The following is a 25,513-nucleotide window of genomic DNA, read 5'->3' on the forward strand; positions in this document are numbered from 1 at the left end:
ACGAACTCTGGAAACGATGCGAACACAGTTAACATAGCATTAACAGGGATACACACATCAGAAATCACCAGCATCCAAATCGCCTACATTCCATCCATAAACAGTACCAAACAACATAAATGGTGAAGGCTAATCCCAATCTCTTCAATAAAGCTAACCCTAGCTTCAAAGTAGGTGGGATTAGCATGGGTTAATCAACTAATACTCATTACCCAATCACTAAAATTAACTATATCATCATCATCGTCATCATTATCAGCCATTGTCGATCCACTGCTGGATGAAGGCCATTCTAAGATTACTCCAACACTATCTGTCCATGGCTCTCCTTTCCCGTGTCACTCCTGCAAATCTGATGAAATCATCAATCCACCGTGATTTAGGTCAGCGTCGTGGGCGTTTTTCCTCTCGTGGATTCTAATCCAGTACCTCTCTTGTCCATCGTTGATCTTGTCTTCGAGCAATATGATCAGCCCATTTCCACTTCTGATTTTTCACTCTTTCTATGATGTCAGAGACTTTGGTTTTGATTTCTTATCCACGTATTCCTTTTGTGATCTAGTCTCTTGAGATACCAAGCAGACTTCTTTCCATACTAAATTGTGTTGATCTTTATTTTTGAATGTTATTTGCATTCAGTGTCCACGTTTTGCAGCCATTTGTCAATAAAGGAAGAATATATTGGTTAAAAACTTTTCTCTTCAGGCATTATGGTAGTTGACTTTTGAATATTGATTGTAATTTTCCAAATGCTCTCAACCCGAGCATCATGAGCCTTTTAATTTTGTCCATGATATTTCGTTCAATTGATATCTGTTGTCATAAGTATATGTAATGATCTACTTTTGTAATTTCCTCATTATTGATTTTTATTATTTCTGGTTGGACATAGCTTTTGAACATAACTTGGGGGGTTATTCTTTAGGTTTATCTTTAGGCAAGCTGTTTTGCTAAAAAACTTGGAGTTCATGGATGCGAGTCTGAAATTCATGTGCAGTTGAATTAAAGATAACTATGACATCTGCAAAGTGGAAATAGCTTGAATATCTTCCATTTATCTTGAGACCTTTCCTTTCTCAATCAAGAAGTTTGAATAACTCTTCTAGGCTCGCTGGAATAATTTTGGAAACATTGTGTCACTCTGTCGTCTTATACATCCCTGGCTTTCCACAATATTCCGCAGATATTACCATTGAAATGAATTGCTGCTGTGGCAATGGTGTATGTCGATTTGATGGTCCTAATTGGTTTCGTAATGTTTTAAGTATTGCACAATTTTTAAGTGAATCAAAGGCTTTCTTTATAGTTAATAAAACCAAGGCATAGTGGTAACTGATATTCATTACACAGTTCAATAATCTGTTGTACAACTCGAATAGAGTCCATTGTACTAAAGCGCCTTCGAAAGTCTGCCTATTCTTTTGGTTGTGCTATTCCCAGAGTCGCACAAAGCCTATTACCTAAGACTTTGTAAACCGCTGATAGTAGACTGATAGGTCGGTAGTTCGTCAAGTTTTCTGCCTCACCTTTTTTATGTATCAGAATTAGGGTAGCCTTCTTCCTTGTTGTTGGTACATCATTTTTCTTCAGACATAAAGTAAATAGTTTTGCTAAAAGAGTTTGTAGATTATTTCTCCATCTGTTTTTAGAAGTTCAGCTATAACTCCATCCTCACCTGCAGCTTTCCCATTTTGGAAACTTTGGATGCTCTGCATAACTTCTGGTAGAATCTTGGTACTTCAGCTGTGTTGTTGTAGTTGTCTTCTTCTTCATTTAATTCATCATCCTGGCATAATATTGAGTAGAATTCTTCAATTCATTTTGCTATAGCATATCTATCTCTGGTGATGGTACCGTCTTGTAGTTTGACTGCAATCATCTGTTTGTTGCTGTTCATCAATTGCTATTTAGCTTTTTTGAGACTATGGATGTTTTCAATTGTTTCTTGTATGACTCTGCAACTGAATTTCCTTATTTCCTCTATGGCACGTTTTCTGATTATTGCACAATTTAGTGTATTCAATTTTATTCTCTAGGTTAATTGATTGTTTCATTTCTCTTCTTTTCTTCATACGTTGTTTTCTTTCTTCAGAGAATTTGCCTTGTGTCTGTTCTGTGGTACCAATTATTTCAAGTAAGCATTTTAAAAGGTTTTGGATAATAATGTCATTACTTTCTGATAGATTAGCATTGTCATCTATATTAAGATGTTTAAATCTATTGTTTATTTCGTGTTGGAATATATCTTTATTTATGTTGAGTTTGTGTACATCTATGTTTTGCTTTGATCTCCCAAACATTTTCCTTCTTTCTTTTTGGCAGTTTATTTGAATCTTACTGCGTTCCATACGATGACCACTACAAATGTTGAAGATGTTTATAACAGAGCAGTCTTGAAGACGTTTTTCTTCTTGTTGATGATAAAGTCAATTTCACTAATTTTTCCATTTCGACTTTTCCATGAACGTTTAGGTGTGTTTTGTCTTGAAAAAGGACTTCATGATGTACAGGTTTACTTTTTCTGCAAATTCTATTAACCTTGCTCCTCTGTCGTCTCTCATGCCATTTCCAAAATTTCCCATTGAGCTTTCATCTGAATGTTGAATACCAATTCTAGCATTAAAGTCTCCCATTACAATTCTGAAATGACATTTTCCTTTATTGTATATTTGGGATTCATTATGATAGAGGGCTTCAATTTCTTCATCAGTATGACTTATTGTTGGTTAATAGACATGGATAATCTTAAGAGTGTATCTTTTTGAGATTTCAACAGCAATACTTACTATTCGATCGGATGCCTTCAGTTTTTTTGTTGATCAAGAACCCAACTCCATTGATTCTTTCCTTATCTACTTTTCATAATTTATATCGTACTTAGCATATATATATATATATATATAATAAACTGAAAATGTAACATGACGTTAACTGGTAATTAATTAACGGAATTAACAACGCATGTAAAGTAAATTAATTAAAGATAACTTTAATGAATCACTTCTATATTTCGACAATGTCACATTGTCATCTTCAGGAACATAAAGATATGGTATGTGCACTAAAGGAACTAACAAAGCAAATGAGGAAGAAATTTGACATTGTCGAAATATAGAAGTGATTCATTAAAGTTATCTTTAATTAATTTACTTTACATGCGTTGTTAATTCCGTAAATTAATTACCAGTTATGTCTAACCAACGTATAAGTCTTACCACTAGAATCATGATCATCCACGGAGATGCAATCGCACGAAAGGCCCGTCAATACGGCAAAATGAGGTTAAAGATATCGAGGCAAATAAATCGCCTGACGTTCCTAAAACGCTGCCGGGATAACAAAGTGTTCCCCAACTGTGTCAAATTGAAGCACCGTTTCACTTCCGAGAAAGCTCTACGCATTTATAACCGCACTAGCTTCGCCCTGTTAAGAGAACAAATTACCGCGACGCGCGTTCTCCTTGCCGACGAAAACAAAAACGTACGGGCGCTAGAGGAAGAGCTTTCTAACACACTCGGCCTTGATCTATGGTCGATACTCCATGACATATCATGCACATCGGCAAGAAAGGAATTCGAAAAAATACGTAGTCGGCACGTAAAAAAATACGAAAACCTGACCAAGACTTCTACTTCTGTACCCCAGCCACCACTTAACACAGTAGTCAACCTCTCGACGGCAGTTTTAAAGCCTGAAGCACTCACCGCACTTTCACGTGGTCACAATTTCGCCCTAGCTCCAAAAAGGATTCCTGCTGAAGAAATCATGATTCAAATAGAGCGTGGAATTCGCAACCTGCCTATCCATATCGCCAACAACGTGAGACTGGATGTAGTCGGTGTTCTCACTAAAGCCAAACCTCCAAAATCCAACTTATCCAAAAACGAATATACAGCCCTACAAGAATTAAAAAACAACAAAAAAATAGTAATCACCAAAGCTGATAAGGGAAGCGCCACTGTGGTACTCAATCAAAAAGATTACAAAGGTAAGCTAAATTCTTTAATACGAGACCGTACTACTTACCTCCCCATTGAATATAATCCGACCAGCTCTCAGATTAGAACTATCCACAGACTCCTTAAGAAAGTCACTTCTTGGCCTGTGGAAGTCACCAACAAGCTTAAACCTTATAACTCTAGACCCCCCCGATTATATGGACTCCCAAAAATACATAAACAAAATGTACCATTACGTCCCATAGTGGATGGCATTGATTCCCCCACATATAAATTAGCCAAACATTTAGCCAAAACGCTCACACACTACACTGGCAACACACCATCACACATAAAAAACTCGGCCCACTTTAAAGCCAGTATAGAAAACCTCACACTCCAACACACTGACATAATGGTCAGTTTTGACGTCTCCTCCGTATTCACTAATGTCCCACTCAAAGAAACCCTTGAGCTCATCCAAGCCAAGTTTCCTCCCGATATCTCAGCCCTATTTCAGTTCACAATGAACTCAGGCTATTTCGTTTGGCAAGGAAAGTTCTACAAACAGATAGAGGGGACAGCCATGGGTTCACCACTTTCCCCACCCTTGGCCAATTTCTTTATGGAGACATTTGAAGAAAAAGCCTTAAACTCCGCCCCACAAAAACCCACTATTTGGCTTCGTTATGTGGATGATGTGTTTGCTATTTGGCCACATGGCTCAGACTCGCTCCACTCCTTCCTAACACACTTAAACAACCAACATCCCAGAGTCCAGTTCACCTTAGAAAAAGAGGAAAACAACACCCTCCCCTTCCTAGACACTTTAATCACCCGCCAGCTTGATGGATCTTTGGTTTTCTCTGTTTACAGAAAACCCACCCACACTGGCAGATACATTCACCAGCAATCCCACCCCCCCCCCCTCACAACAATATGGGGTGATAAAAACACTATATAACAGGGCAAAATTAATCTGCTCAGATGACAAGGCCCTGACTATGGAACTAAACCACATCCTCAACACTTTCTTAGCCAATGGCTATAACCCCAAAAAAATCCAAAAAATACTAAAACCTGAAAACCACAACCCCCCTCCCCCCCCTCAACAATAAAGACTACACCAAGTTTATCACTATCCCCTACATCCAGGGCACCTCTGAAAAAATAACTAATATCCTCAAGAAATATGACCTTACTTCCTGTTACAGACCATATAAAAAGTTGGCATCCCTTATCCGCTCTACCAAAGACCAACCACTTCCCCTAGACCTACCTGGTGTATACCAGGTCCCTTGCAGCTGCAAATTGTCCTACTTTGGCCAAACAGGCAGAACAACAAATATCAGGATTTCAGAACACCAAGACTACATCCGGTTTCACCAGTACAGCCGCTCTGGGCTGGCAGACCATGCCTTAGATACCCACCATAAAATTCGTTGGAAGAAGACAAAAATAATCCATCGCAGCAAGTTTAAATACGAAAGATTATTCAAAGAATCTTCAGCAGCTCTAAAAAACGTTCCTAACCTCAACAAATTTGGGTGCATGAAACTGCCCCAAATTTGGGAGACTATCATTATGAGAACTTCAGCCCAACGGCCAAGACTACCAAATTAGCCCGCAAGAGGGCGCCATTAGGACTTTAGGAACAAAATTAGTGTCTTAATTTCTTCCTCATTTGCTTTGTTAGTTCCTTTAGTGCACATACCATATCTTTATGTTCCTGAAGATGACAATGTGACATTGTCGAAATATAGAAGTGATTCATTAAAGTTATCTTTAATTAATTTACTTTACATGCGTTGTTAATTCCGTAAATTAATTACCAGTTATGTCTAACCAACGTATAAGTCTTACCACTAGAATCATGACGTTAACTATCCTCTGAAACTGTGAACTATAATTGCAAACTATAACACTGTGATTGTTACAGGACTATTACATGAATCGTTCTACTATTGAAGAATTTCAATAGCTTTTCATAATTTATATCGTACTTAGCATACAGTGCGAAGTACGATATAAATTAGAATCTGAATGGAACCATGTTGTGAGAAATTGCAGCATTATATCCTGAATTGTATTGTATATTTATGTATGTTATTTGGTAGGTAATAAAGTGTTATTTTACTACAAAGAAAAAATATTATTTTTACAATCGATTTAAAAATAGCATTGCAGAAACTGTAGAAAAGCTTCCAGTCAAAAAAGGAGGCCTACCTAACATGGCTTAGGGTCAGGTCACTTGAGATGCGTTTCCGGTACGCTGAGGCACGAAGAGCTGCTAATAATGAATTTAGTTTAATCCTTTATCCCAGTGAGAGCAAACAAAGTTTGCACCTGAAAATATCTTCAGGACTGAATATAGTGTTGCACTATCTTACCTGGGTAAGTAGTGCAACACCAAGGCAACTCCTAGCAAAGGTGAAGCAAGCTACCAACACTCCTATCCCAGTATCTCCCATAATGCAAAACACATATCCTAGTGGATATGTATCCTGTTATGCATTGAGGAATTGGCCACTACCCAGACTAATTTCGACCTTTATTGAGGTCTCTTCAGTGGGAGCCAAGCCCTGAGTTGGAGATACCAGGCAGAAGCAGTAGCAAGGTCATCTTTACCTATAGGAGATGCCAAAAAGTTTGCCACCTTTTTTTTTAATTACTCTGGATTTAGAGAAAGATGTTGAAAGTTTATTTTTCACTAGGTTAGACTATAGTCATATATTCAGTCCTGAAGATATTTTCAGGCGCAAACTTTGTTTTCTCTCACTTGGATAAAGGATTAAACTAAATTCATTATAGTCTAACCTAGTGAAAAATAAACTTTCAACGAAAAGCTGCTGTTGAGGCAGTAAAGAGCAAATCAGAAGACTTGGGAATCCTTTGGAGAAAGTTAGACTCATCCTATGCAAATACAAACTAAGTATTCTGGCAGACCGAACGCCACCTTCCAGGGAGGAAACCGTGCACAGCAAGGGCCATTAAGCCTCTGATGGTGCATTTTTAACAACCGAGAAGGATATCCTGGGGATTATAAAATTCGCCCAAAATGCTAAAAGCCTTAAATCGAGACGGTGTTCTTTGGCTATCTCGAGTGTGAGGCTGCTTGAATATCTTGAATAATAACAACAGTCTTCAAGAAGGGAGATTGACCAGATCTACTGACCTTCAATAGACCAGAGAGGTTGCAACAATTATCATGCCATCTGTCTGCTCAGCTTGCCTGGGAAAGTATATTCTAGGTGCTTGGAAAGAAGGTGCAGGAGCATAGTTGAGTCAAAGTTCCAGGAAGAACAAGGTGGCTTTCGTAGAAGCACAAGTGACCAAAACTTCACTTTAAGGCAAGTCTTTGAGAACTCTTGCGAATATGCCAAGAATGTCCACACGTGTTTTTGTGGACTTGGAAAAGGCAAATGACCGGGTTCCTCGGGATAAGCTTTGGAAATTAGCACATGAGTATGGAGTGGATGGTATCCATAGAATGCACCCTTGGTATCCACCAAGGGTGCATTCTGTCACCCCACCTTTTCATATTATTTATGGATTGTATTGATAGGCACAGCCGAGGCAATGAGTCTGTCAGAATTGGAAGATGTAGCATTGGACGTCTGCTTTTTGCAGATGACCTAGTCCTGCTTATCTCTTCCACAGATGACCTCCAGCGGATGCTGGATAGGTTTGTAGCTGTTTGTGCAGAAGCCGGAAAGAAGATCAGTGTGGCCAAACCTAAAACATTTGTGGTCCCAAGACACCGACCCAGTGCACTCTATCTACATGTGCATGGAGTCCCACTGAGGCAGGTGGAGAAGTTTAAATACCTTGGGTCCATATTCACGAGTGATGGAAAGTGGGACGAAGAGCTAGATACTCGGATTGGCTCATCAAGCACAATATTGCGAGAGGTTGGCTGTTGGGTAGTATTGAAGTGGGAGGTAAGCCAGAAGGCAAAGCTGGCTGTGTTCAATGCAGTCTATGTCTCCATCTTCACCCATGATCATGAGAGTCGGATAATGACTGAAAGAATACGGACACGAATCCAAGAGGCTGAAATGAGGTTCCTTCGAGGGATTGCGGGGGTGAAAGACTCGACAGAGTCAGAATCTCTGCAATTCGAGAAACCCTCAATACTCAACCGCTGCTTCTCCGTGTTGAGAGATCACAGTTACGCTGGTACGGGCACCTGGTCAGAATGCCACAAGAGAGGCTCCCTCAGCAGGCCCTCTTTGCCAAGTCAGAGGGTTGGAGGCCACGTGGAAGGCCAAGGACTCGCTGGATGGACACGTTTGGGAGTCCCACCAGAACACCTGAGCTTGGCGGAGGATCGTGACCATTGGAAGTTCCTCTTGCAGCTGCTGCCCCCACAACCCAATTAGGAAAGGTCGGCCTTGAAATGAATGAATGAATTGTAGAAACGTGAAATGAATGCATTCAGCATTCCAATTGCATGTTAATTGAAAAGGAACTGATAATATAAATTGAAAATCAAAATAAACTGTAAATTGAAATTGGCAAAAAAATTATTATTGTTGATTATAAAAATAGCAATGTTAAAAAGTGAAACGAATCCATTCAGTATTGCCTACTGATAACAAAAAGAAACTGTAAATATAATTTGTGAATTAAAACAAACTGTAGATTGAAACATAAATGTGAATGATAAAATGCAGAAAAAACATGCATTATTTATATAAAATTATTCGTTAATCGTTAATCTGAAATATATCTCCATCTTAGCACATTAAATGAATAATTTTAAATATGTATGTGAAAAAAAAATTATATAATACATTGTGTAATATGGTTATTTTTGCATATTTAAATAATAAACTTTGTCAATATATACTTCATCCGTGCGGTTAGCCGAGTGGCTGTGCGTTTCGAAACCATATGCCTGGGGAAGGAGTGGCCTGGGTTCGATTCTCGTCAACGACGTGAGGAGCTGAAGGATCTTCCTCAGCCATGACCAAGTTAGCCGGTCTTGGGAGCGAACAGCAGCGATTTTCCCCAGTTTATCTGTGGTTTTTTCATCCCGCAAACATGCCCCTTGAATACACAGGATACAGTTAAGAATACCGCCCTTACGGGATGCGGTAGAGATGTGGCGAACTGGCTGAATTAATACGCCAGTAAAGGAGCGAACTGAACCCGTCCTTGGACGGATGAGTAAATGGATGGATGGATGGATATATATACTTCGAAAATTTCGTAAGAAAGTGTCACACCCTGATATCTTGAAAATGTAGAATTCTCAGCTATCATGGTGTAACATGAAGAATAAATAAAATAAATAAAAAAAAACTGCATAAAAGATAATAGTTGAATTAATTGAAAGAAAAAGAAAGATTCTTGCATCCAATAAAATGTATAAAACATAAGGTTTTGTTAAACTAATTAACAAAAGAAAGAATATATTAATATTGTGATATGATTTAAAAGAAAAAATTTAACTAAATAAGACAGGAAAGGATTAGTCATAAGAGATGGTATGTGAGAGGCTAGAGATTAAGTTATTAAGTAAATTCATAGAAAAATTTTGGAAAGGGGATTAAATTAGAGGCTAGTAAAGGAAAACAACAGATTATCGCTCAGGGCCGATTCCCGGATTGAGACATTGTCACGGGCTTGCCGATCAAAGGACGTTTGGCAGAAAGACGCCACCCTAATTGGTCGGTGAAGTAAAAACAAGTAGGGGCGGAGAAAGTTAAAAAAGGTGCTTAGGAGAGCAGGTATAAAAGGTTTGGGAAACCCCCCCATGAGGCTTTTTTGGTTTTTGCTTGGTTCTGTTCCCAAGGAGTTCTCTACGAGTTCCGCAGCATAGGATTTCACGGTGTTTTCCTGAGTGGCGAGATAGGGGTTATATCTCCACGTCACAACACGGAAATGAAAGTGGGAGGGATTTCAATTCCCGATTTCCTATGTAAGAAGCGAAGAATGCCATAGAGTCAAAGAAAAGGAAACATATTGTTTGTGTTTCGACTCCAGCGATAACTACGAAAAACGGAGAGCTGTAAAGAAATCGATGTCCACGTCGCGAGTTGCACAGCCGATATATAGATGATTCAAAGTTGTCCGGAGTTACGAAAAGTTAAGACCACGTAAGTCTAGTTCAATTCCAAAAGGAAAGTAGGAGAAACAGATTATCGGAGACATTATACCAAGCTAGTTCATTCAGAAAAAGGTAAAGGCCCATATGAAAACTCAAGAAAAGAAAGGTATTGTAAAATATATCTAATGTTAACTAAAATTTGTCTGTGATAAGAATCATCATTCTAATACGGAACTGTTGAAGTGACCAAGGAAACCTTATACTAGGACTTTAGTATCTGATAGAATATATTAAAAGTAAGCTGACTAGTGTTAATGATATGTGAATAATTAAGTGTCCTGAGAATTTTGCATGTCTATTATATTGTATAAGAAAGTTTAAATGACATAGTCATGTGTTAATGCAGTAAATGGTTTAGTTAATCTACTTAAGTTTGGATAGTTAAATAGTGTGAATTAAGTAATTACGTGTCCTGAGAAATTTGAATGCCTATTGTAATGTGTAGGAAAGTTGAAATGTAATAATTGTGTATTAGTGCAGTAAATGGTTTAGTTAATCTACTTAAGTTTAAATAGTTAAATAGTGCGAATTAATCTTATTTGTCCATGTCAAATGAATTTATGTGTTGAATTGTTATGGCGGCATGATCGTAATACCCATTGAAGGATCATAGCCTAATTACTTGTAATAAGCTAATGTTAGTTTGTAAGTGTTTAGTTTAGCATTGAATTGTACCATATTAAGGAATTTAATATACCTTTTGTCCAATGATAAAACAGCTGTCTGAAATTGCTGTCCAATACACCACTTGAAAAAATACGAACCTAATCACGCACGGAAATTAATGTGTTAAGAAACGAGATAAAGTGTCACGACTGCAACATTGTTTCACTTTCAGACATATTTGAGTTCTTTCTCCTTGTTTTTGAATATAATATCTTAAACTAAATATCCCAAAAGGTGCAGTATAAATACAAATATTAGGGGTACTAAGGGGAGAAATAACTTAGATATTAGTATAAGTTTAGGTGATATAGATAATAGTAAAACATAGATAAGCGGGAATTGTTAGATGGAATAAAAATCGTAAAATGGGACACAACAAAAGAAAGTCATGGTGCTTAAGAAAGTTTTTATCGAACCAGTAGAAAAGATTGTTTATTTCATTTTAGCGAGAGCTCTGCAGTAGTTCGGCTTCGTTTACTGAAGTACCTGTCTAAATCGATTCTTGTAATTGCCAATTGCAGTTAATTTGGAAGAGAATTATCTGTCAATGAACGTCTGTACTTTGATTTAGTGAATTTCAAAGTTGAAAAAGTGCTGTAACAAATGGCGTTGTTTTGCTATACTTGCATTGTAATATCTTTTTTCTCTGATATCTCTATTCTTTAGCTTTATCTTTATTCTATTAATGAGTAGTAGGCGCTTTTTCTTTCATAACCTTTCTCACTTATTCTGTTACGTACTATGTTCATCCACCTTCCGTGTTTATCAGTTGTATGCCTATGAAGACTGAAAAATTGATTTGTCACACTGCGCCATCAGTATATCAGATATTCGGCTTAAGACTCAATAAAACTTCCGGTAGATCTTTCTCTCTCTCTCTCTTACTAGCGTAACTTCCTTCAACAAAGTTTACATAAACAGTCGTGGTTCTTAAGTAATAAAACTCCCTTCTAATGCCTTAGTTGTTTCCCACTAACAAGTCCGCTTTATTTAGGAACAGTGCAGTCTAAAATAAAGGATCAGGCAGCACTCTTTTGACAAATAGTTAAAACACATTTATTTACATTAATATGAAATACACATGAATCAAACGACAGGGAGATTGCTTTCTCTACCCATCTGTAAAATCTTTAGCATAAAATTAGAACCCTTTCACTTCAACACAAAATAATCCCTTTAACTCAAAAACTTATTTGCTCTCTGCTTACAAATTCAACTTATTAAACTTCTAGTTTACTCGCAAAGAGGTTATTTCAACAAATCAGATAACCACTTCTAACATGCCAATTAACTATCTTATGGACGCTTCTTATTACTATTAAACTAATTCTTTACAGTCCACATACGACATATCTCCTAGTTTTTAAGAGAAAATATACAAAGGGAAATAACTTACAGAGACTCTGTATCCCCCATTCAGCCAAGAGTCTTTTACTAAAGTCTTTATGACTTTTCTTTCATCTCGAGTTTTAGGTTTCCTTCAGGAGTATCACTTCAGGATGTTAGCGGGCTTTTTGATCTGCAATCTGCACTCGAATGTCACATACAAGAGGTTTCAATATACTGGCAAATCCTCCTCTGGATCCTCACTTCGGGAACGTCTGTTTCTAATTGCTGCCACTTCTGCTACTAATCGCCAATGACTGTAACTACCGACCACCGATGACTGATCTGGCTCTCTTTGGTAACAGTGCTTCGCCTTTTGCTTTTCTCGGTACCTGAATCTCGGCTCTCCTCTTTAGTAACTGGGATCTTTCCTCACCTCTTTTCTCTGCTGCCATTGCTCTGGTTCGGACTTCGCTTATAGTCTGCAGTTCGCCTCCTCTCTGGTTCCGACTTCTCATGACTCTCTGCTGACGACTGGAAGGCCCTCTGCTCGGCGCTGTCCCTTTTTATTATGTCTTCTCTGGGGCCTTGCACGAAGGGTTGTAATCTCCTAAGAATTCGGTTTGACACTTTTATTTTCTTTTAAGTTAAACCCGTTCTTTGTTCTCGTCCGTGCACCCTTTTGATCGCAAGTTACCGGCCAGCAGAAAGTTGTTCGAACCTTTAAGACTGACTTTGGAGGTGTTTATGCAGAGAGCATGTAAGCACTTTCTCTTAGTCAAAAGTTGTAAACAACCTTTCTTATGGCCTCATAAAGAGCTATTCTGGCAGCAAAACATTGCCTTTGTTTTTAACACTCTAAAATATTTCTTGTTAAAGGAGTATATACAGTTAATTTCCAAAGGGTTATTTACAATAATGTCTAGCACAAATTATACAGAGACACAAAGAAGGTTATTTGCAGTTCTCATGGGACTTGACCTATGTAAAATCGACGTAAAGCGCTTTGATATTTTTAAGCTACATTGAGTTTTTACAGTGCTTTCCCGAAGATATGTGCTCCCGACCATTGAGCATATCTTGAGTCCAAAATTATTTCCTTAATTTTGGGCACCTCTCTATTGGTTGGAATTTAGAAAAATCTCCTTTTTTACTTCCGTTAGTAGAAATATGATCTGATTGCAAATCGCACAATTCCAGCTGCCAGTCACGAGTAAAAATTTAAATATCTTCTTTGACTTCCTCCAATATGAGCTGAAAATGATATTTCCTCAAAATTCTTCAAAATGTGCTTTGCAATTCGAAAAAAAAGTAAAAATATTATTAGCCAATGTTGATTTAAAAAGTTTCAATTTACTTTCAAAGCCATTCAGATGACCACTTAAGTTGGCAATGTTATGTTTTTCGCCCTGCAGTCTCATTCAAATGGTTGGTCACGTCTGTTATAAAGGCAAGTTCTGATAAAAAGAAATATGGGAACTTGCATTGGATTTTCAAGTTCTGTTGTGTCAGACTTCACATCATTTTTAAGAGATATAGGTATTTCTTTCCGAATAGCAAAAAAGCGTCGCAGACATTTTCCCCACTCAGCTAGCGCATATCAGATTATATAAAGGAGCAAATCGCCATATGCAGCATCCATTTCGCTCCAGAAATCACGAAACTTACGATGAGTCAAAGATTTATTTCCTTCTCGTATAACATTAATTATTTTTACAGCACTTTCATGGCATTGACTTTACGTAGAAGATTTCCACAGAGTGCTTCTTGGTGAATTATTATGCGTTGTAGGCCAGCAAAAATTGTTTTGTTTCAATAGTCCACAAAAGTCGCTTCCAGTCCCCGTCATAGCTTTGGCCCCATCTGTTACGATGCAGGAACATTTATCAAGCTGTTATGAGCTTATTGTCCATAGCTCATAACAGACTTTTGAACCGCTTCGAAAATACTTTTAGTATCCCATGCAAAGATATAAGACTGAGGAGTTCTTCATTAACAGTAAAGCACTCTTTGATAGTTCGAACAAAAATTAAAAGTTGACTTACGTCTGCCTGATCAGTCCTTTCATCCACAGAATGAAACAGACTCACATTTTGGTATTAAATCACACAGCTCTTTTGATACATATTGATCCATGTGTTGTACGCGTCTTACGACGGTCTGTTCAGATGATGCCATTTTTCGAACTTCTCAGCTAATTTCGGTTCATTAAATAGCTTTGACAATTCAATTGCACATTTCTTTCTAAACACGCCATCACTAAAAAGCTTTTTTTGCTTTCGCTCACTCCAATGCTAGTTTGTACGAATCGGCAACGCTTGAACTTTGTTTAGTGCTAAGTTTTGCAAAATAACTCGTTTGGTGCATCAATTTCTTCCTATATTCTGCAATAATGTTGCTTCTTGATTCTCCAATATACATGGCGAATGTTTTACTGTGGAATGTAGGGGTATGTCGTTTCACATTATACTCTTTAGGCACTGACACACGCAAACAAGGCATCGAATTTTGTTTGTGTTGTTTGTAAACAAATAGTGAGATTCCCATCGGCTTTGACACACTCGCTTTTCATCTTCAATTTTTCTTTTCTTGTGTGACGATAAGTTGTAATAAAGTAGAAGCAGATCGATAACACGGAAATAAATCACAGTGCATATCTGGTATCTAATTGGCACAAATCACGCGTTAACTTTCCCCATGAGCGCCCGGAACACGCGCGTTTGAACAATGCAGTGTAAGAACGCTTCTTTGACGCATGTAATATTTGAAAAACACGTGGATAGTTATGAAAAAACAACAAATAAAATTACCAAATCGAGATTATAGATTAGTGATAGAATGAAAGTATTATCTAATACGCATTCGATTCAAATTGTAATTTTTTCGCGCGTGAAAATCCAAACCCTCAGGCGGGCGCCCAAAATCTCTCCTGGCCGTGTTTTGGACAACCGTGGTCTAAACGAAAACAGCTGGTATGATAACGTTTGAAGTTTGTCAATTAAAAGAAAAAAAACATATATATATATACGATTAAAGTGATAAATCCGGTTATTATTAATAATTACCGGTTAAAGTGAATGATTTACGACAATTAATCACTTTAACCGGTTAAAGTGAATAATTCCTAGAGGAGTCTGGAAAATGTAATAAAAACTTATTTATAGGTTTTATATACAGGTATTCATTCTCAATAGAAATTATAACAGCTTAGGTTAGGTTAGTTTATAATGAAAAAAGTAACGAAAGCACTTCTTTTGCACTCAATGAAATCAGAAACCATTATAAACTAACCTAACCTAATCTAACCTAAACTAACCTGGATGTCGCATGTCGAACCAGAGTGTAGTCTTAGTTTGTCGTGGGCAGGCACATTAATGGGGATGAAAGATAAACGTTGTTGTGGGCAGAGCTTAATGATTGCGGGAAGATAAATGGGGATGACAAATAAACGTAGTTGTGGGCAGATGAATGGGGATGGTTGCTGTACCTCTTTCTTCATCAATGGGGAAAAACACTGATCACTTCCTCTCTGATTCAGCTATTATCCCCATTCATCTGGCCACAACATATTTTATTTGTTATCCCCATTTATTTGCCCGCAATCCTGGAAAGCGCAGCAATTGACCCTTGAAGGTAGTGCAAGCTGAGGCGACTCATACAAAGGGTGGAGTCGCTTACACTTGGAATAGCCGAACTTTATATAGTTTCTTTATTCGAATGATTTATTATTCAGCTAAGAAACAATATGGGATATAATATCCCTTAACTTAAATATGTTTTTATTACATTTACCATACTCTTCTAGGAATTATTCACTTTAACCGGTTAAAGTGACTAATTCTCGTAAATTATTCACTTTAACCGAATTATTAATAATAACCGGATTTATCACTTTAAACCGTAACATATATATATAACTAAAATGTGAAATGCAGTATGTAATTATATTAGCTAAATTGTATAACTGTGAGCTATATTTGCAAAGGATTACGTGATTGCTATCATTTTGTTATAGGAACTCCGTATTATGCAAAGTATGAAGATATTAAGATTGAAATGTATAACGTAAGAAACTATAGCACTGTTGCCTAAATATTATAAAATATGTCATTGCTCTGAGAGGTAATGAAAAGTGAAAGTAATGTGATATAATATTTTTATACCGACCTGGTCAGAACAGAATTGTGAGTTGTAAAATTGTAAACATTGTTCATTTTCATTGCAGTTCTAGTCGTTTTTTTATTAAAATTATAATTGTGAAAAGTGAAACGAATGCATTTAGCATTATCTATTGCATATGAACAAAAAACTGATACAGTATTAATATGAATTGTGAATAAAATGTGCTCTAAAATTAAAATATATGTAAAATAAATTAAAATATAAGTTAAATGCAAACAATGGGTGTTGCAGGGTTTTAATATAAACCTTTAACTATACATTCTTTTTAGTTAGGATTTCTATTAATTTTAACATTAATTATAGTACTATATTGTTCTAATCATAATCATTTTAATAATATGTAACAAAATGCACTGTATACTCGTGTAATTTCTTGGAAAGAGAATAAATTTAAAATTGTTATTTTTGAAATGAAATATCTGTAAGAATGTTTTGAAAAGAATTAAACTTCAGTAAGCTGCTGAGGTGCACTCCATATGCACATATCCAAACAATATTCAAGGGAAAGTGATGTATGGAGACCACAGAGGGATAACGGCAAAACCTGAAAGTTTTGTTTCCCCACATAATACTGCTTTCGTATTATGCGCTGACTTCCGTTTCAATGATAGAATAAAAAATCAAACTTAATGAGGATGTTATGGTGCAGGAAAAGAAGAAAGTATGATAAATATTCCTGGAAAGGGGAACAAAAGACTCGGAGAGCACAGATAAAAAAGTTATGCATTCTTGCGTTTTTAATACTAATGGAAACTAAAGAATTGAAGTACTAAACAGAACTTTAGAATACTAAAGTTTTAGCTTTTAATACTAAAGTAGCTTTAGTTATGTTTTAGTTATAATTATGAGAAGTGAAACATTAGAAAGTGCAAAATGGTTTGCAGGTGATTGCACAAACTACATTGGGGAAAGTGCACTCTACAAAGAATCAGGAATTCTAAAGTATGAAGCAAAAACCTCGAGATAATTTGGCTGTTGGGAGGAATTACTTTTTAAGATTGTTTAGTTAAACAGCAGTGAATTAAAAGGGGAAGAAAATATTCATGAGCACAATAAGGGGAATATATAGCAGAGAAAGTCACTGACTCCTGACATATAGAAAAGTAATTGCGTAGATCATGTTTCACCAGAAATTCTCGATGTGGTGATGTAAAAATAGGGACATTTTGGATCATGCAACTACTTTCGTTCAGAAAGGTATGGTCAGAAAGCCAAAATCCCAGATGATTAACGAAGTTAAATATCTACAAAAACAGAAACGAAACTGAATGTGGGAATGGTGGAGGGGAATTTCCCTTGAGATGCTTGGCAAGATTTATGCACGAAGCTTTCAGGTGACAGGGCAGGTGGATTCAGAAAAATAAGGGTTCCAAGACTTTTACTTTGAGAAAAAAAATAAATGTGGCGAAGGGCAATGTAACAAAGATATGATTAACTTATGTAGATCTATAAAAGGCTATGATAAGATGCGAATCCTCTTGAAGACGCTGCGATTAGAGCTTGTCAATGAAAAATTGAACAGAAGAAGTCCTCAAATTAGCGGATTAGAATTGCAGCAGCAGCGATTGGAAGGAGGTGCGTGAAGGCAGTTTCTTATAAAAGTGGTGAAGATCAAGGATGCAAGCAAAGGTCCACTATTGCTCTACTAAAAGGATCTGGATTTGAAGGAGAGAAAGTGGCATTAAGTTTGATATAAAATTTGGGAATATTCTAGTAAGATATTTATTTACACTCCTAAATAAATCTACTACTAATCGTCAAAAGTCGTCTGTATCACTTAACTGAAGAACAAGTTTATTATATTTGTCCGGAAAATCATCGATAAAATGACAAGAAATGTGAAAATGTGGTGGAGGATCGTCTTCGACTGCTTTCTGAATGGGGAAATTACAGAACATGAAGATATTTCGGCATTAACAAATAATTTTAACGAAGGTGGAGTAAATTATTTTAAACACAGATGGCTCAGTAAGCAATGCCGTTGTTGGAAAGTAGACGAATAAATTGGATTGAAAGACCATCCAAATTGTAATGAGATTTGAATCCACGACTCCTTAGGTGGAGAGTAAATACGCTATACTTCTTCGGCCAAAAACGATGTCACATAGGGATGTTTAGGAAATCACAAAGATTAATTACCTTTATACATTCTGACTTTTGAAGGAACGAAGTTATCGTCGGGATCCAGGTAAGAGTTGAACGTATAACAGTTATGGACTGCCCCAGAAATTGGTGACGTCATCTGGATTAGTTCCATTCTCGACGATTTCTCCGTCTAGTGGTAGGAAAAGATTTCATTAGACATGGTTATGCACACTTTAATAAATGAAACAAGGAAGCCTACTGTAAAAAGAAATGGCAAATAGGAAATGAGAATTTAATACGAAGACTGGCGAGTTGTTTATTATTAGCAGGCTTACCCATTCTTCAGGTGGCGACGTAGATGAATTGGTCACATTTTCTCTGTTATGTATGTTGTTCGTGTATGTGAAGGATATGTTTACATGAAAGTTAATGTAAAATGTAATGGGAGTTTGGGTTTCTAGCAGAGGTTTATAGCAGTTTGAGTGCGATGTTCGTCCCCAAAACAGGTGGTTTTATTAAAATGACCTCACAGTACGTCTGGTAGTGTATTTAAATTGACGGTAGGAATACGGTTGGTAATTGGAATTAAGTCATGATTTATTTATCTCTGTGGTTTTGCTTTCGTACGAGTTTTTCTATTCGCTTAGTAATATTTGTAGGACGATACACTGTCTACAGTGATTAATTTGTAAGTAATAGAATAACTGTCAATTTGTTTATATTTTTTCGAGTTAACAGTTTATCCATGAGAAAAGAAAGGCCACCTTTATCAGATTTACTGATAGTATTATTCGAATTATTTAAAAATTGTTTAGAGCAATGTAAGTTTAAACAATCCGAAGTGTAAAGTCTATAAAGTTTTCAGACAGAATCGTAAATAATTTAATATAATTTAATTAGTTTTAATGTCCGAGAGATAGAGATATTTAATACCTTCCAATTTCTATATGAAAAATACAGTTTGAAATAATGTAATTTCAGAAGAAAAATTATGATTATTATTATTATTTACCACAACAAATGAAAAGAGAAAATAATTCCAGTCCTCCTCCCATCGTGGTGCGACTCACCAACAGCCCAACAAAAATTACACTCATAAAAGCTAGCAGAATTAAAAAACCAACAGTCAAGATTCTGAAATGAGCCCCCACGACAATATCCCAATAGACTTGTCTGAATACCTAACGCCATATTATCAGAAACTATTCTACCAAACAAGGAAAGTAAAAACAGAAACAATTTCCAGTATATATGGATAGAGACACAAGACGCAAAACCAATCGAAATAAAATCCGTAGACGACCTCAAAAGGCTGTCACATTGAAAGGAATATTGACAACTCGTAAAGAAGGAACAGCACACCAACCAACATGAATGCAGATCATCAAGCAGACGTAAACACCCCGGAACATGATAATTGCCACATTCTGAAATCGATAACAGAATGTAAACAAGGGACTATCCCCAAAAAAGGACTATCTATTCTCCACTTGAACATCAGAAGCATTCAAAAATATTGGCTGAACCTGCAATCTTATCGGAAGGAAGATAGACGATATAGACATTTTAATACTGACTGAAGTGTCTACGACAAACGAAGAGGCAACCATCTACCAAATGCCACACTTCCAACAATACAAACACTGCAGACAAACAAAACGAGGCGGTGCTATAATAATGTTTACCAAACATGCACTAGAAGTAACAGAAATAAACTCTAAATTAGAATACGCAGAAAACATATGCATCGAATTTAAAAACATCAAACAACAAAACTCCTTGATAATAAACGCAATATACAGACCACCCAACTTAAGCACCACAAAATTTCTAGATGAACTAAACAGATGGCATACAGCCACGGAAGAAGGCGCCTCAGAATATTTAATAATAGGAGACATGAATATACACATTAGGAACACAAACACAGCACAATATCTAGACCTCTTATCAGCATATAACATAACCCCATCCATACAGTCGTATACACGAGAAGAGATAGTCGGAAATACAACAACCTCATTGTGCATTGACCATATAAATATACGGGCCCCTCCAAATAGCCACACAGCAGCGGTCATAATACGCGAACTGGAAGACCATTATTTCAAAGCATTAATTACAGTTACACACTGAACCAGAACCCATAAAAATCACTGAGACTACAAAACAGTATCATAACATTCTAAACGAAAGAATAGTAAACAACGAAATCAGAAAAACAGACTGGATGCAGATAGCATCTTTAGACTCTGCTGAAGCTGTATATAATAATCTTAAACTTGCATTCAATAAAATATATAACAAAGCATTAACAAAAATAAAAATACGCTCCCAAACGAAACGGTTTCCATAGATAACAGACAACATATTAACAGACATACAAAGAAAATATGCCTTATGGAAACAACTTAGGAAGTTTCCAAAAATATTCTTTACAAGCTGAATATAAAAGAAAACGGAATCTCCTAACAATACAGATTAGAACGTCAAAAAGAAACTACTTCAGCAACAAATTAACAAAAGCTCAGAATGACATAAAGGAAACCTGGCACCTTATTAATGAAATGCTGAACAATATACACAGATCCACTGTCTCAGAAATAATAAAACACAGCTTTGCTTGCAACCCCAAATCCCTCAAAGAGTTGGAAAACAACTTTAATCACCCCTTCGTGAACTATGTTCAAAAACTAAAAGAAACAACCTTTCATCACACAAACGAACATTCTCCACTATTTCCACGAGCAACCCAATCGATGTGGTTCCCCACAGTAACAAAAGAAGAGCTATCACTGGAAATTCAACAAATTAACCCTAACAAAGGACCGGGGATAGACGGAATCAGACCAAAAGACATCACAAAACACTCAACCAACCTTTGTCCAGTTATACAAACACTGCTAAATAAAATCTTCGAAACCAGACACATACCTGAAACACTGAAGACGGCATTAATCACACAAACATGGAAAAAGAAACATTATAAGTAATTACAGACCAATCACCACGTTGTCTGTAATGAACCAAATCATGGAGCTCATCTTGCATTGAAAACTCTCCACATAGGTTGAAAAATTTCAAATCATACCCAAAACACAATATGGCTTTCAAAAAAATAAAGGAACAGCAACACTCCTGGAAGATTTCACAGACCTAGTAAACTTGTCTGGGGAGGGAAAAGAGAAAATTCAAGAATAAGACGAATTAGATTGCATATATAATTATACGAATAGGCTAGGTCGTATTTATTATGTCTATCCGCAATTGCCAGGAGCATTAGAAACAAAGGGGTTGAGTTTGTTGCTTTATTGAATACGGTGTGGCCTAAGATTGTAAGCATTATTGAAAGCTGGCTATCAGAATCAGATATGGTAAGTGGAATCGAGTATAACGGATATACTATTTTTATGAATGACAGAAGAGATGGGAGAGGAGGAGGAGTGCTACTATTATATCACATGACTTAAATCCAGTTAGAGTAGAAACACAAGAAAACAATAATGGTAAAAATGTTCCATGTAGCGATGAATTTCGGTCTCTTTGGTGTGAAGTGGAGGTTAACAGAATGCAATATATGGTGTGGTGTTGTTGCAGACCAGGAAGCTCAGTTGTATGGGACAAAGGAATGCATTGCCAATTTAGCCTTACGAGTACCATGTGAATGATCTCTTTCGGTGACTTTAATTTTCCAAACATTGATTGGGTAGATGCTTGAGAAATCTCATGATCAGAAAGAATAGGAATTTATTGAATTGGTGTGAAACAACTTTCTCAAGCATCATGTGAAAGAAGGAAGTCGATATCAAAGAGTGTTGGATTTGCTCATAGCATCAGAAGGGATCTGTCTCAAGAATATGGCTATTTTGTCACCAATTGGTGATAGTGATCATGCAGTTCTTTCTTGGGAAGTATCTACTTGTATTGAAGCTCAAATTAAATCAGGCTACATGCTGAATTACAAAGCTGGAAATTATCAGCAACTCAGAAGAATACTATCTTTAATCCCATGGTATCAGATACTGAATCCACAAAAAATAAACATCAATGCATGGGAATATTTAAAAAAGTGCTTGAATTAGGCGGAAACTGGTATCCATAGTGTTCGAAGAATAAACAGGTTGGGAGTGAAATGGATGTGCAGCCTTATTAAGCTAGAGATCCACAAGAAGAAGATGATGTGGAAACATTATCGTGAGAATAAGAGTGAGAGGAGTTATGTAATATATAAAGCTCAGGCCAGAAGGGTAAGGACTATTGTGAGAAAAGCTGAAACGGAGTATGAAAAGAAATTGGCCATGCAATTGAAAAGAATTTTATCGTTATGCTCCAAGCAAAAGAAAGAATGAATGTGGAAGAATATCTTTATTGAATGCAGATGGTACACGAGTGTCGGAAGCTAAGGATATTGTTCAGTTAATGAGTATTCACTTTGCTAAGATATATCAACCAAGTGTATGTAGCATGGTATGCAGTGCTACTGCATACCATGCTACTTTGGTTGAAGAGGTAGAGGTTCATGAAAATGAGGGTTGAAGAGTTCTTGCATAACCTCGATAAGAGTTTGTAAATAGGGACAGAGGGAATATCTGCGTGTTTGGTAAAGTTATGTTCAGCTGAATTGGCTAGACCATTCACGCCTTTCTATAACTTGAGTCTCAGCTCAGGAATGATACCACAGGAATGGAAGGAATGTATGAGAGTTCCATGGCACAAGGCCGCTGCAAAAATTCGTGTGGCTAACTACCGACCTATTAGTATCTCTGATGTGGTAGTGAAGATCTTAGAGAAGTTGGTAAGAACTCGCATACAGAAATGGGTAGAAAAGCATTCTATACTCTGCAGGGAACAGCATGGGTTTACTAAAGGAAGGTCATGTTTTAGCAATTTGCTCATATTTTTTTAGAGCAATGTTACCGCCGAGTTGGATAAAGGGAATGGATACGCTAAGATAATGTTGGCTTTTTCTAAGGCATTTGATTGGATACCACACGATAGGTTGTTGTGTAAACTGAAAAATATGGGATTGGAACATAATCTATTGACTTGGATAAAGGGATGGTTGAGGGACAGATATCAAAGAGTGGTATACAGTGGGTGTGAATCTGCCAGATTTAAGGTAACCAGTGGTGTACCTCAGGGTTAAGTCCTTGGACAATTATTGTTCAATCTATACATTAACGACTTCAAGCAGGGTCTAGCATCAGATTCGCAATTGTTTGGTGATGATGCGAAGATAGGCAGGGCAATCAGGGATGATAGTGATATTCAGCAATTACAAAATGATTTAAATAGACTGGAAATCTGGGATAACGAAAATGGCTGTCAGTTTAATGTTAGTAAGTGAAAAGTTATACATTTTGGCGTGATTATAGTTCCAGTGGCATATTATATTAGCGGGGCTTTGCTACAAGAAACTGAAGACGTAAGGGATCTTGGTGTATTGGTGGATAAGAACTAAAATTCAGAGGTCACGGAGCAAAAGTTGCAAATGCAACTCAGAGGGTAATTGGTATGTTGAAGCGAACCTTGACATGTAAGGATAAGGGAGTCATTTTGCCTCTTTATGAGGCTTTGATAAGACCACATCTGGATTATTGTGCGCAGATTTGGTTTCCCGAGTTCCTATCCGGATAATGTGATTTAGATTACGAGGATGGATTGCGAGTATGTGGATTACAGACTCTGGTTAACAGGAAAAAGAGGGGTGATGTGATGGAGGTCTATAAACGTTTGAATGGATGTTGTAGGATATCGTCTGCTGAAAGTTTTCTTTATATGGAAGTCGGGGAGAGAACATGGGGGCATCCATGGAAGTTAAATTAATTTGCAGTCAAGAAATGGGTAACAGCCAGGTTTTTCTCCCAGAGAGCAGTGAGTGAGTGGAATAATTTGCCCTTAGGGGGTAAGTGTGCATCTAGTTTAAATGAATTTAAGGGAAGGTATGATAGCTGGGTTGGATAATGTCCAGGGTGTCAAGAACTCATCGAGGGAGTTCTTGACTCCCTGGAGGTCTCAGATAATAATAATTATAACAATATAACTACTGTTGACTCTACCTAATTTCTCCACGAAGTAACTGCAAATATCGAACAGTGTTTGTGCGCTTTATAAACGGACCATCAATAATGAATATGATGTTGATTGGCTGCTTAAACTGTATGCCATTTAAGCCCTTTTTATTACAGTAATGACGCCAAACATACCTAATAAATTACTTTCACGCATATCTTCCCTCTACATCCAGGAAACCAGCATTCGCAATTTCATGAAAATGGGAGTGCTGCAAGGAAATATTTCTGGCTCGATTACGACCTTTGTTTGAATTCTGTTGTCACATCAAAGCCGTTTCCAGTTAGACAAACGGATATACGCTAACTTTAATGTGAATGATGTGTTGTTTTATTCGTTTATAGGATAACAGCAGTAAGCAAACGAGAATTTCCCCTAAGAAATTTTTCTAGTATCGCAAGAAAAAGAAGTAAATCTCCAATTATCTAAATTACGTTGGCATTTAACATACTTCTGGTTAAATTGCAAAATAAAAAACATTTAATAAATCGTCGCATGACATTATTCAGGTAAATAATGCCAGACACTCACTACAGACGTTTGCTGGTGGACTACAGACTAAAGAAGACGAAAAAATTATACGTCACCACAGAGTATTCGTAGGCTTCAAATTGGAATTCTTCTAGCTGAGTTCCTATTCTTTTCATTTCTTCAGTGGTTAAAACTTCACCTAATCTTACACCATCTTTTATCACCTGAGAAAAATAAAAGCAATCTGCATATTAATGATAATAAATAGTTCATTCTCTCATTATTACATCGATTTCTACTTTGATTTTTCAATTTCAGCATATTCCGAAAGCGATTATTATTATTATTATTATTATTATTATTGAATAGAGGGCGCTGTGTAGGCATACGAGCGGTTGCATGGTTGTATCGCTGGTCCGTTTTTTATAATTTTAATGTGGTTCTAACTCCTGTTATTAATTTAAAAGTGTCATAAAGTAACTCTACTTGTCACGCTGAAGACAGTGACATATAATTCATCGAAATCGGCCAAGTGGAATCCAAAATCTGAGTGTGCTAAAAATTGAGGCGTACACCGCGGTTGCTAACGAGTACAGAACAAAGGACGTCGCCATCTTTGCAGCTGTCCAAAGAAAGAAAGGAGAGTCATGAAGTGCAA

Source organism: Typopeltis vanoorti, chromosome 21 (genome assembly GCF_054136105.1).
Source record: "Typopeltis vanoorti isolate ZY-2024b chromosome 21, IOZ_Tvanoo_1.0, whole genome shotgun sequence".
Lineage (NCBI taxonomy): Eukaryota > Metazoa > Arthropoda > Arachnida > Uropygi > Thelyphonidae > Typopeltis > Typopeltis vanoorti.